Genomic DNA, 16,320 nt, shown 5'->3' on the forward strand with positions numbered 1-16,320 from the left:
CCAACTTCTCCTGAATATGGAGATACCAGATGTGTGACACTTTTTTGCAGCCTAGGTGGGCAAAGGGGCCCATATTCCAAAGAGCACCTTTCGGATTTCACTGGTCATTTTTTACAGAATTTGATTTCAAACTCCTTACCACACATTTGGGCCCCTAGAATGCCAGGGCAGTATAACTACCCCACAAGTGACCCCATTTTGGAAAGAAGAGACCCCAAGGTATTCGCTGATGGGCATAGTGAGTTCATGGAAGTTTTTATTTTTTGTCACAAGTTAGTGGAATATGAGACTTTGTAAGAAAAAAAATAAAAAATCATCATTTTCCACTAACTTGTGACAAAAAATAAAAAATTCTAGGAACTCGCCATGCCCCTCATGGAATACCTTGGGGTGTCTTCTTTCCAAAATGGGGTCACTTGTGGGGTAGTTATACTGCCCTGGCATTCTAGGGGCCCAAATGTGTGGTAAGGAGTTTGAAATCAAATTCTGTAAAAAATGACCAGTGAAATCCGAAAGGTGCTCTTTGGAATATGGGCCCCTTTGCCCATCTAGGCTGCAAAAAAGTGTCACACATCTGGTATCTCCGTATTCACGAGAAGTTGGGGAATGTGTTTTGGGGTGTCATTTTACATATACCCATGCTGGGTGAGATAAATATCTTGGCCAAATGCCAACTTTGTATAAAAAAAATGTGAAAAGTTGTCTTTGGCCAAGATATTTCTCTCACCCAGCATTGGTATATGTAAAATGACACCCCAAAACACATTCCCCAACTTCTCCTGAATACGGAGATACCAGATGTGTGACACTTTTTTGCAGCCTAGGTGGGCAAAGGGGCCCATATTCCAAAGAGCACCTTTCGGATTTCACTGGTCATTTTTTACAGAATTTGATTTCAAACTCCTTACCACACATTTGGGCCCCTAGAATGCCAGGGCAGTATAACTACCTCACAAGTTACCCCATTTTGGAAAGAAGACACCCCAAGGTATTCCATGAGGGGCATGGCGAGTTCCTAGAATTTTTTATTTTTTGTCACAAGTTAGTGGAAAATGATGATTTTTTTATTTTTTTTCTTACAAAGTCTCATATTCCACTAACTTGTGACAAAAATAAAAACTTCCATGAACTCACTATGCCCATCAGCGAATACCTTGGGGTCTCTTCTTTCCAAAATGGGGTCACTTGTGGGGTAGTTATACTGCCCTGGCATTCTAGGGGCCCAACTGTGTGGTAAGGAGTTTGAAATCAAATTCTGTAAAAAATGACCAGTGAAATCCGAAAGGTGCTCTTTGGAATATGGGCCCCTTTGCCCACCTAGGCTGCAAAAAAGTGTCACACATCTGGTATCTCCGTATTCAGGAGAAGTTGGGGAATGTGTTTTGGGGTGTCATTTTACATATACCCATGCTGGGCGAGAGAAATATCTTGGTCAAATGCCAACTTTGTATAAAAAATGGGAAAAGTTGTCTTTTGCCAAGATATTTCTCTCACCCAGCATGGGTATATGTAAAATGACACCCCAAAACACATTCCCCAACTTCTCCTGAATACGGAGATACCACATGTGTGACACTTTTTTGCAGCCTAGGTGGGCAAAGGGGCCCACATTCCAAAGAGCACCTTTCGGATTTCACTGGTCATTTTTTACAGAATTTGATTTCAAACTCCTTACCACACATTTGGGCCCCTAGAATGCCAGGGCAGTATAACTACCCCACAAGTGACCCCATTTTGGAAAGAAGACACCCCAAGGTATTCGCTGATGGGCATAGTGAGTTCATGGAAGTTTTTATTTTTTGTCACAAGTTAGTAGAATATGAGACTTTGTAAGAAAAAAAAAAAAATCATCATTTTCCACTAACTTGTGACAAAAAATAAAAAATTCTAGGAACTCGCCATGCCCCTCACGGAATACCTTGGGGTGTCTTCTTTCCAAAATGGGGTCACTTGTGGGGTAGTTATACTGCCCTGGCATTCTAGGGGCCCAAATGTGTGGAAAGTAGGTAAATGACCTGTGAAATCTGAAAGGTGCTCTTTGGAATATGGGCCCCTTTGCCCACCTAGGCTGCAAAAAAGTGTCACACATCTGTTATCTCCGTATTCAGGAGAAGTTGGGGAATGTGTTTTGGGGGTGTCATTTTACATATACCCATGGCATTCTAGGGGCCCAAATGTGTGGTAAGGAGTTTGAAATCAAATTCTGTAAAAAATGACCTGTGAAATCCGAAAGGTGCTCTTTGAAATATGGGCCCCTTTGCCCACCTAGGCTGCAAAAAAGTGTCACACATCTGGTATCTCCGTATTCAGGAGAAGTTGGGGAATGTGTTTTGGGGGTGTCATTTTACATATACCCATGCTGGGTGAGAGAAATATCTTGGCAAAAGACAACTTTTCCCATTTTTTTATACAAAGTTGGCATTTGACCAAGATATTTATCTCACCCAGCATGGGTATATGTAAAATGACACCCCAAAACACATTCCCCAACTTCTCCTGAATACGGAGATACCACATGTGTGACACTTTTTTGCAGCCTAGGTGGGCAAAGGGGCCCAAATTCCTTTTAGGAGGGCATTTTTAGATGTTTGTACTGCCCTGGCATTTGAGGGTCTCCGCAATCATTACATGTATGCCCAGCATTAGGAGTTTCTGCTATTCTCCTTATATTGAGCATACGGGTAATGAGATTTTTTTTTTCTGTTCAGCCTCTGGGCTGAAAGAAAAAAATGAACGGCACAGATTTTTTCATTCGCATCGATCAATGTGGATGAAAAAAACTCTGCCAAAAAAAGAAAAAGGAGGGGAAAGGCGTCTGCCAGGACATAGGAGCTCCGCCCAACATCCATACCCACTTAGCTCGTATGCCCTGGCAAACCCGATTTCTCCATTCACATCAATCGATGTGGATGAATAAATCATTGCCGGGATTTTTTTTTTTATATATACAAAGTGTTTGCCAAAGTATATGAACACCGCCACCTCCTCAGCTCATATGTCTCGGCAAACGTATCTTTTACTGCAGAGGAGAAATCTCGTCTTGCAGCGCCGCATACACCGACTTGCGTGTAATCTGACAGCAGCGCAATGCTTCTGTCAGAATGCACATCAGTGCTGCAGCTAGTCGATCGGTTGGTCCACCTGGAAGGTAAAAAAAACAAAACAAAAAAGAAAAAACCAGGCCGCAACGCAATAAATTTATTAACTTCAGAACAGAACATATTAACGTTTTTTAACTTTTTTAACTTTTTTACTTACCGGTAATTTTTTTTTTTTTTTTTTTTTTTTACCTTTATAGAACAAACCTCTCCTTCCCCATGGGACAATGTGCAAAGCGCAAATCGCCCAAAGATGTGGCGAAGTACGTTATGCACTTTATCCCAGGTGAAAGGAGAGGTTTGCAGCAGCTGTGAGTAAAAGGGCCCTAATAGCCCTGTGTGCCTGTCCTGTGAGATGCAATCCCTATGCTAGGTGTACCTGTGTGTGGTACTTCCGGAAACACTCTCCTAAGCATAGGGCAGGGTGGTCAGGGCAGTCAGGACAGAAATAGCGGGTGTCACGCCTTATTCCACTCCTGCTACAGACACAACATTTTTTTCAGGGTGGCGGTTGGGTTGAGGTACCAGCAACGACACTGGGGAAATGTCGCTCGTGTAGACGGCTAACTACACTGGTGGATGGGGCCACGGAACCTTCTGGATACAGGAGGTTCTCGATGATCTCTTCCTGGAATTTGAAGAAGGATCGTGTTCTCCCAGCCTTACTGTAGAGAACAAAACTATTATACAGCGCCAATTGAATTAAATATACAGACACCTTCTTATACCAGCGTCTGGTTCTGCGGGAAACTAAATAGGGAGCCAACATCTGGTCATTGAAGTCCACCCCTCCCATGAGCGCATTATAGTCGTGGACTGAGAGGGGCTTTTCAATGACACGGGTTGCTCTTTCAATTTGGATTGTCGTGTCTGCGTGAATGGAGGAGAGCATGTAAACGTCACGCTTGTCTCTCCATTTCACCACGAGCAGTTCTTCATTACACAAGGCAGCCCTCTCCCCCCTTGCAAGACGGGTGGTAACGAGCCGTTGGGGGAAGCCCACGCGACTAGTTCGCGCGGTGCCACAGGCGCAAATCCGTTCTAGAAACAAAGGCCTAAAGAGGGCCACACTTGTGTAAAAATTGTCCACATAAAGATGGTACCCCTTGCCGAATAAGGGTGACACCAAGTCCCAGACTGTCTTCCCACTGCTCCCCAGGTAGTCAGGGCAACCGACCGGCTCCAGGGTCTGATCTTTTCCCTCATAGATCCGAAATTTGTGGGTATAGCCTGTGGCCCTTTCACAGAGCTTATACAATTTGACCCCATACCGGGCACGCTTGCTTGGGATGTATTGTTTGAAGCCAAGGCGCCCGGTAAAATGTATTAGGGACTCGTCTACGCAGATGTTTTGTTCAGGGGTATACAAATCTGCAAATATCTGGTTGAAATGGTCTATGAGGGGCCGAATTTTGTGGAGCCGGTCAAAAGCTGGGTGGCCTCTGGGACGGGAGGTGGTGTTGTTGCTAAAATGCAGAAAACGCAGGATGGTCTCAAATTGTGTCCTGGACATAGCAGCAGAGAACATGACCGCAATTCATGCTTTTTAGTTAGACCCATGTTGAGGAGAAGGCCCAGAAAAATTTTAAGTTCGGAAACTTGGACTGGTTTCCACCGGAAAGGCTGGGCATAATAGCTTCCCGGGTTTGCGGTTATAAATTGTGTGGCATACCGGTTTGTCTCTGCCACGACTAAGTCCAAGAGCTCTGCAGTCAAGAACAGCTCAAAAAATCCCAGGGCCGAACCGATTTGAGCCGTCTCAACCCGAACTCCAGACTGGGCGGTGAAAGGGGGTACTACAGGTGCGGCTGAAGTTGGTGACTGCCAATCAGGGTTTGCCAGCACCTCAGGGATTCTAGGGGCTCTACGGGCCTGTCTGTGCGGTGGCTGCGACGGGGTAACTACTGCACGTGCCACCGTACCAGCTTCAACTGCCCTTATGGTGCTCGCTACTTCACCAGGTTGTACGGCAGTGCTGGTACTAGGTCCAAGAAGGGCTGCGCTGCTGGTGTATGCCTCACCACGTGATCCAGCAGCGCCAGCCCCACTCTGCTGCTCTTGAAGCGGATCCTGCGTAACCTGTGGTCTAGCGACACGGGGCGGGGTACGCCTGGTGCTGTCAGGGACCTCCACCTCCTCGTCCGAACTTTGGGTCAGAGAGCCACTGCTTTCCACAGGTTCATATTCTGACCCGCTAGATTCGTCAGATGAGGGTTCCCAATCCTCATCCGACTGGGTCAGAATCCTGTAGGCCTCTTCAGAAGAATACCCCCTGTTTGACATTTTGGACTACTAAATTTAGGGGTATTCCCTGAGACTACCCAAGAAAAAAAGCAAACCTGTCTTACAAAGGGGAGGCTAGCGAAGTACCAGAGGCCGCTGCGGTTGATAAAAAATATCAAAACTGATTTTTTTATCGCCGCAGTGCGTGTAAAGTGAATGTGCAGTGATCAAAAAATAATAATTTTTTGTCACTGCGGTGGGGCGGGCGTGGGTGAACGCACGTGTGGGCGACCGATCAGGCCTGATCGGGCAAACACTGCGTTTTGGGTGGAGGGCGAGCTAAGGTGACACTAATACAATTATAGATCTGACCGTGATCAGTTTTGATCACTTACAGATACTATAAAAGTACAAATGCTGATTAGCGATACGCTAATCAGCGAATAAAAGTGACTGCGGTGCGGTGGGGTGGGCGCTAACTGACGCTAACTACCTAACCAAGGGGGGGCTAAACAATCCCTAAAACCTAGCAGCCAGTTACACTGATCACTTTTTGTCTTTCACTAGTGATTGACAGGGGCGATCAAAGGGGTGATCAAAGGGTTAATTGGGGTGCAGGGGGGTGATCTGGGGCTAAGGTGTAGTGTTTGGTGTACTCACTGTGAAGTCTGCTCCTCTGCTGGATCCAACCGACGAAAAGGACCAGCAGAGGAGCAGAGAAGCCATATAACAGATCATATTTACTAATATGATCTGTTATATGGCTTGTGATTCGATTTTTTAAAAATCAGCAACCTGCCAGCGACGATCATTGGCTGGCAGGTTGCTGATGCAATTGTCCTCGAACTTTTGCCGACCCGCGATGCGCATGCCGGCTGTGACCGAAATCTCGCGTCTCGCGAGAGGACGCGCCGGCGCGTCCACTCGGAATGAAACAACCACCTCCAGGACGCGTCTGTGCGTACAGCGGTCCGGAGGTGGTTAATACAGAATGCATAGTACAATAGCGCTGGAGGGGTTAAAAATAATAAAAAATAATTTAACTCACCTTAATCCACTTGCTCACGCAGTCGGCATCTCTTCTGTCTTCTTCTTTGCTGTGTACAGGAAAAGGACCTGTGGTGACGTCACTCCGGTCATCACATGGTCCATCACATGATCTTTTACCATAGTGATGGACCATGTGATGACCGGAGTGACGTCACCACAGGTCCTTTTCCTGTACACAGCAAAGAAGAAGACAGAAGAGATGCCAGCTGCGCGAGCAAGTGGATTAAGGTGAGTATTAAGAATGCTATTATTTTCCCTTATAACCATGTTATAAGGGAAAATAATACAATCTACACAACCCCGATCCCAAACCCAAACTTCTGTGAAGAAGTTCGGGTTTGGGTACCAAACATCCCAATCTTTCTCACGCGCGTGCAAAACGCATTACAATGTTTTGCACTCGCGCAGAAAAATCGCGCATGTTCCCGCAACGCACCCGCACCTTTTCCCGCAATGCCCGTGTGAACCCAGCCTACTAGATCCCTATTAGGGTGAATAGGACAAAGGGTCCCAGGTTCTAGTCCCCTAAGGGGGCTAATAGTTATTCAATAAGAAATTTGGAAGTTTAAATCACACCCCTTTTCCAATTTTACACATAAAAATATATACAGTTGCAAGAAAAAGTATGTGAACCCTTTGGAATGATATGGATTTCTGCACAAATTGGTCATAAAATGTGATCTGATCTTCATCTAAGTCACAACAATAGACAATCACAGTCTGCTTAAACTAATAACACACAAAGAATTACATGTTACCATGTTTTTATTGAACACACCATGTAAACATTCACAGTGCAGGTGGAAAAAGTATGTGAACCCCTAGACTAATGACATCTCCAAGAGCTAATTGGAGTGAGGTGTCAGCCAACTGGAGTCCAATCAATGAGATGAGATTGGAGGTGTTGGTTACAGCTGCCCTGCCCGATAAAAAGCACACCCCAGTTCTGGGTTTGCTTTTCACAAGAAGCATTGCCTGATGTGAATGATGCCTCGCACAAAAGAACTCTCAGAAGACCTACAATTAAGAATTATTGACTTGCATGAAGCTGGAAAGGGTTATAAAAGTATCTCCAAAAGCCTTGCTGTTCATCAGTCCACGGTAAGACAAATTGTCTATAAATGGAGAAAGTTCAGCACTGCTGCTACTCTCCCTAGGAGTGGCCGTCCTGTAAAGATGACTGCAAGAACACAGCGCAGACTGCTCAATGAGGTGAAGAAAAATCCTAGAGTGTCAGCTGAAGACTTACAAAAGTCTCTGGCATATGCTAACATCCCTGTTTGCGAATCTACGATACGTAAAACACTAAACAAGAATGGATTTCATGGGAGGATACCACAGAGGAAGCCACTGCTGTCCAAAAAACCATTGCTGCAAGTTTACAGTTTGCACAAGAGCACCTGGATGTTCCTCAGCAGTACTGGCAAAATATTCAGTGGACAGATGAAACCAAAGTTGAGTTGTTTGGAATAAACACACAAAACTATGTGTGGAGAAAAAGAGGCACAGCACACCAACATCAAAACATCATCCCAACTGTGAAGTATGGTGGTGGGAGCATCATGGTTTGGGGCTGCTTTACTGCGTCAGGGCCTGGACGGATTGCTATCATCGAAGGAAAAATGAATTCCCAAGTTTATCAAGACATTTTGCAGGAGAACTTAAGGCCATCTGTCCACCAGCTGAAGCTCAACAGAAGATGGGTGTTGCAACAGGATAACGACCCAAAGCATAGAAGAAAAATCAACAACAGAATGGCTTAAACAGAAGAAAATACGCCTTCTGGAGTGGCCTAGTCAGAGTCCTGACCTCAACCTGATTGAGATGCTGTGGCATGACCTCAAGAAAGATTCACACTAGACATCCCAAGAATATTGCTGAACTGAAACAGTTCTGTAAAGAGGAATGGTGAAGAATTACTCCTGACCGTTGTGCACGTCTGATCTGCAACTATAGGAAACGTTTGGTTGAAGTTATTGCTGCCAAAGGAGGTTCAACCAGTTATTAAATCCAAGGGTTCACATACTTTTTCCACCTGCACTGTGAATGTTTACATGGTGTGTTCAATAAAAACATGGTAACATTTAATTCTTTGTGTGTTATTAGTTTAAGCAGACTGTGATTGTCTATTGTTGTGACTTAGATGAAGATCAGATCACATTTTATGACCAATTTGTGCAGAAATCCATATAATTCCAAAGGGTTCACATACTTTTTCTTGCATCTGTAAACAATAAAAAAATAAACATATCAGGTATCGTCACACATCTGAAAATGTCTATTTAAAATATTTTTACAAAATTCCTGCGTCGAAAAAAAAGAAAAACACACATTTTTTTGTCACTTTGTCCCCCCAAAAAATTGAACAGTGACCAAAAAGTTGTACACGCCTTCATACCGTTCCGTGCACATCCGAAAATGGTGATGCAAAGAATTTTTTTTTCTTTTTTTCAAAAGGTTTTTATTTTGTTAAAAGTAATAAAACAAAATAAAGACTATACAAGTTTGGCATCGCCTTAATAATATTGAGGTGCAGAATAAGTACGTCATGTCATTTTTAGTGCACAGTGAACACTGTGATGTCAAAGGCTACTTTCACACTAGCGTTTTGCTGGATCCAGCAGGGTTCAAAAAAAACGTTTCTGTTACTGATAATTCAACCATCTGCATCTGTTATGAACGGATACGGTTGTATTATCTTTAACATAGCCAAGACGGATCCGTCATGAACACCATTGAAAGTCCATGGGGGTCGGATCCGTTTTCTATTGTGTCAGAGAAAACAGATCAGTCCCCATTGACTTGCATTGTGGGTCATGACGGATCCCTTTTGCTCCGCATCCCATGATGGAAAGCAAAACGCAGCCTTCTGAGGTTTGCTCTCCAGTATGAGAAAGCAACCAAACGCTTTTTGGAGCATTCCGTTCTGTTCATTTACGTTTTGTCCCCATTGTCAATAAATGGGGACAAAACGGAAGCATTTTTTTCCGGTATTGAGACCTTATGACGGATCTCAATACCGTAAAATATTAACGCTAGTGTGAAAGTAGCTAAAACCTCAAACCTTGGTGGAATTGCAGTTTGTTTGATTTTTAGATTTTACTTCACAAAGAATTTTTTTTCCATTTTTGAATACAAGACATGATGAATTAAATGGTGCCATTAAAAATGCATATTGTCCCACAAAAAATAAGCCATCATCATGTGGCTATGAGAATAGAAAAATTAAAAAAGTTATGGCTATTGTAAAAATCAGTAGGCCCAGTCTTTAAGGGGTTAAGCAGCTGTGAAAATGGTGTGGATAGAAAATTATCATGCATCATTTGTATCATGTTTATTAATTGCCTTCTTATGGCATACTACATTATCATTTTTGAAAAATGAAAAAGACCTTCAATCATGTTATTGCCAACGATATTTATTTTATATAGCATAAGCAATGAAACTGGAACATGAAACATATGATGACTTTGTTAAATCAGGTGAAAGTAAAGTACAATTTATGTGCTAGACATGGGTCACAATAAAGTCTATATAACTGCCCAGAGAAGAGGAAGCAAATCTGCTTTGCTTGTGCACACTTTCATGTGGGTTTCAAAACATTGTCTGCATGAGGGCTTTTACAAAGAGGTGTACTTTAGAAGCAGGAAGAACAGAGGGGTGAGCAGGTCACATAGGTGGGGGTTTCAGCTGGATGAGGGAGACATTTGTTTGACGCTTACAAGGTCTCAAAGGTGAGGCATGTTCCCAGGGAACCCTTATCCTAAACAGTCATTTCATGTTTCAACAAGGCCATGAAGCAAACAAAAAGACAGAAGAAAATGTAAATCATATTTGAAAACTAATGGGGATCTTCTAATGAAATATAAAATAACATATAAAATTACTATAATATGAGCATTCAGTGCAGCCACGACACATCAACATATATGCACTAAATTATATATGTGCAGTGAAAACAAGACAGGAGCCAACCAAAGAAATTAGTGTAAACCACTACAGTGAAAACATATTGGAGAATGAATCACAGATCTTCTGTGGACTTAGACTTGCTCTAACTTTCTGTCTCTTCATGTAATCCAAGACAGACTCAATGATGTTGAGATCAGGGCTCTTTGGGGGCCATATCACGACTTCCAGGACTACTTTTTCTTCTTTAGTTCTCAATTAAATTGGCTGTATGTTTGGAGTTAATGTCCTGCTGCAGAATAAATTTGGAGACAATCAGACTTCTCCCTGATAGTATTGCATGATGGATATGTATCTGCCTCTATTTTTTAGCATTGAGAACATTACTAATCCTCACAAAACATCCTTCCGAGCTCCATCAAAAACTGGTTTCTCTTTTGTTAATTGATACATTGATAAAATTGATATTTTATATATACAGTAAATAAAAAAGGCATGTCAGATATAGCTGGAAGTAGTGTTCTCAATTCTGATGATCTCTCTGGAGTATTGGTCTACAGAAGAATGGGGTAACAAACTCTAGGAGTAGGAGCTCTGGCATGTGCGTCCTATCCTTTACCAGGCCAGCTGACTCCTACCAAGAGGGGAGAAACTGGGTGGTTAGCCCTGTTTTTGCTAACCATTGCCAACCATTCATCCTCATGCTTGAACATACAGCCAAAGGATAAAAATACATAACAATATACAACATTATAAAACATTGTAAATACCCCCAGGTCTGGGGTACTGCATCCAGCGTGATGGTATTTTGTGGCCCACACTGCACTTGACTCCTGCACAGATGCTGATTTATATGTCCACTGTACTACTCTGAACAGTTGCTGTCTCCTCCACATTATTCTGGGCCCTGCAAGACTCTATCCTTGCAACATAGTTCTAGGGCTTTTGTCTGTGGCTACTTCAGACCGTTTCATATTGCATTCTCTGGATTTATAGTCTTCAGCTCATGGACACACTGCCCAAAGTGACTGAACAGGAACAGCTGTCTTCCCTTGCTGTCACTTGAGGACCTGGACAACCTGATCATCTGGTCCTTCAGCAGTCTTTGCCTATACAGTTGCAAGAAAAAGTATGTGAACCCTTTGGAACTATATGGGTTTCTGCACAAATTGGTCATAAAATGTGATCTGATCTTCATCTAAGTAACAACAATAGACAATCACAGTCTGCTTAAACTAATAACACGCAAAGAATTAAATGTTACCATGTTTTTATTGAACACACCATGTAAACATTCACAGTGCAGGTGGAAAAAGTATGTGAACCCCTAGACTAATGACATCTCCAAGAGCTAATTGGAGTGAGGTGTCAGCCAACTGGAGTCCAATCAATGAGATGAGATTGGAGGTGTTGGTTACAGCTGCCCTGCCCTATAAAAAACACACACCAGTTCTGGGTTTCATTTTCATAAGAAGCATTGCCTGATGTGAATGATGCCTCGCACAAAAGAGCTCTCAGAAGACTTACGATTAAGAATTATTGACTTGCATAAAGCTGGAAAGGGTTATAAAAGTATCTCCAAAAGCCTTGCTGTTCATCAGTCCATGGTAAGACAAATTGTCTATAAATGGAGAAAGTTCAGCACTGCTGCTACTCTCCCTAGGAGTGGTCGTCCTGTAAAGATAACTGCAAGAGCACAGCGCAGACTGCTCAATGAGGTGAAGAAGAATCCTAGAGTGTCAGCTGAAGACTTACAAAAGTCTCTGGCATATGCTAACATCCCTGTTAGCGAATCTACGATACGTAAAACACTAAACAAGAATGGATTTCATGGGAGGATACCACAGAGGAAGCCACTGCTGTCCAAAAAAAACCATTGCTGCACGTTTACAGTTTGCACAAGAGCACCTCGATGTTCCACAGCAGTACTGGCAAAATATTATGTGGACAGATGAAACCAAAGTTGAGTTGCTTGGAAGAAACACATAAAACTATGTGAGGAGAAAAAGAGGCACAGCACACCAACATCAAAACCTCATTCCAACTGTGAAGTATGGTGGTGGGGGCATCATGGTTTGGGGCTGCTTTGCTGCATAAGGGCCTGGACGGATTGCTATCATCGAAGGAAAAATGAATTCCCAAATTTATCAAGACATTTTGCAGGAGAACTTAAGGCCATCTGCCCACCAACTGAAGCTCAACAGAAGATGGGTGTTGCAACAGGACAATGACCCAAAGCATAGAAGTAAATCAACAACAGAATGGCTTAAACAGAAGAAAATAAGCCTTGTAGAGTGGTCCAGTCAGAGTCCTGACCTCAACCCAATTGAGATGCTGTGGCATGACCTCAAGAAAGCGATTCACACCAGACATCCAAAGAATATTGCTGAACTGAAACAGTTCTGTAAAGAGGAATGGTCAAGAATTACTCCTGACCGTTGTGCACGTCTGATCTGAAACTACAGGAAACGTTTGGTTGAAGTTATTGCTGCCAAAGGAGGTTCAACCAGTTATTAAATCCAAGGGTTCACATACTTTTAACACCTGCACTGTGAATGTTTACATGGTGTGTTCAATAAAAACATGGTAACATTTAATTCTTTGTGTGTTATTAGTTTAAGCAGACTGTGATTGTCTATTGTTGTGACTTAGATGAAGATCCGATCACATTTTATGACCAATTTGTGAAGAAATCCATATCATTCCAAAGGGTTCACATACTTTTTCTTGCAACTGTAGGTTGCACATCTATGGAAATAGTTATGGATGTTTGAATCCACAGAAAGACTCTATGACAATTCTGCACCTGACTAAAATCAGAACACAAAATGTCTTCAGAATATCTTGTACAGTCCCATTCCTAAGAGATGTAACAAGCGATCATATGAAATTATGATATAGTTCTAGTTGATATTGAACGATTCAACTGGTGCACCTCATCATGCTGGTGACTAGAGATAAGCGAATCGAATCATACAAAGTGGAATTCGATCCGAATTTCTGGAAAAATTAGATTCACAAGGAATGTGAATTTCCTCTCGCTTGTTGGTAACGAATCGCAATTTTCCTAAAATGGCAGCTACAATGGCGGATACATGTGTGAGGACATGGGGCAAGGAAATCTGGGAAGGCAGGCTGACCCATAATGCCATGCATGCAGCCAATCAGCAGCCAGCCCTGTGATGTCACAGCCCTATAAATACGGCAGCCATCTTAGAGTGAGTCATTTTCCAGCATTCTGAGTGAAGGGACAGACGTGAGAAGGCGCTAGGGATAGCAATAGGAAAAACCTCATTGTGAAAAAAAAACTGAAAAAATGATTTATAAGTGCAGGGAAAGGATAGGGAGGAATCATTTCACAACATCTTAGTGCAGGGAGAGATGTCAGAAGGCTCTAGGGACAGTGCCAGAAAAGTGATTTACAAGTGCCGGGAAAGGATAGGGAGGAATAATTTCACAACATCTTAGTACAGGGAGAAACGTCTGAAGTCGCTAGGGATAGTGCTAGAAAAACCTCATTGTGAGAAAAGAAAGCGATTTACAAGTGCAGGGAATTATTTGGGGATACAAATAGCCATTATACAGCTCTGGCATTCCAGCAATTTGTTCTTGTTATTGGGGTGCAAGTGCTATGTTGAAAAGGCTTATATCTGTGGAAAAAGAAAAATATATACGCATTTCACTTCTGCATTTATTTGTGGGGAAAGAGTTTAGTGGCCTATTTCAGTACAAAAAGGAAAAATATAAACGTATTTCACTTCTGCAGTTATATGTGGTGAAAGCGTTCAGTTTCCTATTTCAGTACAAAGAGGGAAAAAATATACGCACTTCACTGGTGCATTTATTTCAGCTAAAAGCATTTACTGGGCTATTTCAGTACAGAAAGAAAAAAATATACACACTTCACTGGTGCATTTATTTCTGCTAAAAAGTGTTTAGTGGCCTTTTCAGTACAAAAATAAAAATAAATTCTCAGTTCACTTCTGCAGTTATATGTGTTAAAAGCGTTTATTGGCCTATTTCAGTACAGAAAGAAAAATATATACGCACTTCACTGGTGCATTTATTTCTGCTAAAAGCATTTACTGTCCTATTTCAGTACAGAAAGAAAAAAAATATACGAATTTCAGTGGTGCAGTTATTTGTGGTAAAAGCGTTTAGTGGCCTATTTCAGTACAAAAAGAAAAATATATTCTCAGTTTACTTCTGCAGTTATATGTGTTGAAAGCGTTTATTGGCCTATTTAAATACTGAAAGAAAAATATATACTTCACTGGTGCATTTATTTCTGCTAAAAGTGTTTACTGGCCTATTTCAGAGCAGAAAGAAAAAATATACACACTTCACTGGTGCACTTATTTATGGCAAAAGAGTTTAGTGGCCAATTTCAGTACAGAAAGAAAAAATATACGCACTTCACTGATGCACTTATTTGTGGCAAAAGCGTTTAGCGGCCTATTTCAGTACAGAAAGAAAACTATATACGCACTTCACTGGTGCATTTTTTTTTTTCAGCTAAAAGCGTTTACTGGCCTATTTTAGTACAAAAAGAAAAATATATTCTCAGTTCACGTCTGCAGGTATTTCTGGAAAAAGAGTTTAGTGGCTTATTTCAGTACAAAAAGGAAAAATATATTTCAATTCTGAAGTTATATGTGGTGAAAGCGTTCAGTGTCCTATTTCAGTAGAAAAAGAAAAAAAATATATGCATTTCACTGTTGCATTTATTTGTGGTGAAAGACTTTAATGGTCTATTTCAGTACAAAAAGGAAAAATATATACGCATTTCACTTCTGCAGTTCTATGTGTTAAAAGTGCTCAGTATCCTATTTCAGTAGAAAAAGGAAAAAAATATACGCACTTCACTGTTGCATTGTGGTGAAAGACTTTAGTGGCCTATTTCAGTACAAAATAAAAAATATATACGCATTTCACTTCTCCAGTTATATTATTTCAGTACAAAAACTAAATATATTCAGCGTTCCCTTTTGCAGTTATATGTGGTAAAATCTTTAGTGACGTATTTCGGTAGAAAAACAAAATATATTCAGCGCTCACTGTTGCAGTTATATGTGGTAAAACCTTTAGTGACGTATTTCGGTCGAAAAACTAAATATATTCAGCGTTCAGCGCTGCAGTAATATTTGTGGTAAAACCTTTAGTGGCATATTTCAGTAGTAAACTATACATTTATTCTGCATTCAGCGCCCCAGTTATATGTGGTAAAGCCTTTAGTTGCTTATTTCAGTAGAAAATGAAAAATTTATTCTTATAAAAATGTATCCTTACTAAAGAGGGGTCCACGGGTTCACGGAAGCAGCGGCAGTAGCAGTCAGTCAGTGTGTAGTGTTGTCGGTAAAATCTTTTAACAAATATAATGAAAGGGACGTTTAAAAGGGAGCAAAATAACAAATATTTTATTGTGCTCAAAAAGGGAAGGAGTGAAACCTTAATAAATCAAATCGGACCAAAACCATCTATCCCAGTATAACAAGCCTTGTATAGGGAAGGTGTCATTAGAGAAGCTTGTTAGCAATATTGTAGGGGGGATAGACAGACTAATAATCTAAAAACCACCGCACTAATAAACGGATAAGGTACTCCGTAGGCAATTATAGCCTGATATGTTAGAATGCATGCGGAGATAGATGCGTTATGTGCTAGCCCTGTGAGGATTACCAATGTGTATGTAGATTCAACACAGGAATCACAGTAAGTCACAGGAAGCTGCACATCGCACAAACACTGAGCTGACCAGTAACACAAAGTCACTGAGCAGCAGCGGTGAGTAATACGAGCGGCCGTGCACTATGCCGACTCATAAACTCACACCACCGTAGGTAAGTAGACTACATAGACGCTTACTGATGCTGGAATACATTCCAGCACCCAGCTGGTCTAAACACTGAGCTATGGCTCAACGCGTTTCTGTGCAGTTAATGTCCGCACGTCATCAGGAGCCAAGTAGCACCTACACCTGAACTGCCTAACCCCGATCACATAGGTTCGAAATCGGCAGGTTACACAGTGTAATCAACAT

Source organism: Bufo bufo, chromosome 1 (genome assembly GCF_905171765.1).
Source record: "Bufo bufo chromosome 1, aBufBuf1.1, whole genome shotgun sequence".
NCBI lineage: Eukaryota > Metazoa > Chordata > Amphibia > Anura > Bufonidae > Bufo > Bufo bufo.